The 1,145-nt window shown below is 68.0% G+C and overlaps 1 long non-coding RNA gene across 1 annotated transcript in view; it reads right to left on the bottom strand.

Moving 5' to 3' along the window:
* LOC149504361 (uncharacterized) overlaps window positions 1-61 on the bottom strand; it is a 13,438-nt gene extending 13,377 nt beyond the window's left edge. The window contains exon 1 of the long non-coding RNA XR_016338903.1: window positions 16-61. This is a non-coding gene — a long non-coding RNA (uncharacterized LOC149504361). The remainder of the gene's footprint in view (window positions 1-15) is intronic.
* Between the last annotated feature and the right edge of the window lie 1,084 nt (window positions 62-1,145).

Below are 1,145 nucleotides of genomic sequence, written 5' to 3'. Positions count from 1 at the left end.
GCCCATCGCGCACACCTACTCCCCCCGTGGGGGGGGGAGAGGGGGTGCCGGACCACCACCCCCTAAAGAGCATTAGAGATTTTACAGATATGCTACCAGTAGACGTTAAAATGTCTGAAACGGGGACACTTTTTCCAAACAAGCAAATCCCACACCGAGGGTGCGCAGGTGCCGATGGTGGTCGAGGCATGTGCCCGCAACAAGGGCCAACGTGAGCCGATGGTGGTCGAGGCAACCGCCCGCACCAGCTCGAGGCATGTGCCCACACCAAGGCCCGGCATGTATCGATGGTGTTCGACGTAGGGGCAATCTTCTGCTGATGGTGGTCGAGGCAAGAGCCCGCACCAAGGGCCAGCGTGTGCCCATGGTGCTCGAGGCAACCGTCCGCACCAGGGCCCAGCGTGTGCCGATGGTGGTCGAGGCAACCGCCCGCACCAGGGCCCAGCGTGTGCCGATGGTGCTCGAGGCAACCGCCCGCACCAAGGGCCGGCTTGTGCCGATGGTGTTCGAGGCAACCGCCCGCACCAGGGCCCAGCGTGTGCCGATGGTGGTCGAGGCAACCGCCAGCACCAGGGCCCAGCGTGTGCCGATGGTGGTCGAGGCAACCGCCCGCACCAGGGCCCAGCGTGTGCCGATGGTGGTCGAGGCAACCGCCCGCACCAGGGCCCAGCGTGTGCCGATGGTGGTCGAGGCAAGCGCCCTCACCAAGGCCGAGCGTGTGCCGATGGTGGTCGAGGCAACCGCCCGCACCAGGGCCCAGCGTGTGCCGATGGTGGTCGAGGCAAGCGCCCGCACCAAGGCCGAGCGTGTGCCGATGGTGGTCGAGGCAAGCGCCCGCACCAGGGCGCAGCGTGTGCCGATGGTGGTCGAGGCAAGCGCCCTCACCAAGGCCGAGCGTGTGCCGATGGTGGTCGAGGCAACCGGCCGCACCAAGGGCCGGCGTGTGCCGATGGTGTTCGAGGCAACCGCCCGCACCAGGGCCCAGCGTGTGCCGATGGTGGTCGAGCCAGGAGCCCGCACCAAGGGCCGGCTTGTGTCGATGGTGTTCGGGGCAACCGCCCGTACCAGGGCCCAGCGTGTGCCGATGGTGCTGGGGGCAAGCGCCCGCACCAGGGCCTAGCGTGTGCCGATGGTGCTGGGGGCAA

The sequence above is a fragment of the Durio zibethinus genome, unplaced genomic scaffold (assembly GCF_047325235.1).
Source record: "Durio zibethinus cultivar Kanyao isolate XHJ-2024 unplaced genomic scaffold, ASM4732523v1 HiC_scaffold_3, whole genome shotgun sequence".
NCBI lineage: Eukaryota > Viridiplantae > Streptophyta > Magnoliopsida > Malvales > Malvaceae > Durio > Durio zibethinus.
The sequence above is the reverse complement of the archived record's forward strand: the minus strand, read 5'-3'. Positions and strand labels throughout refer to the sequence as shown.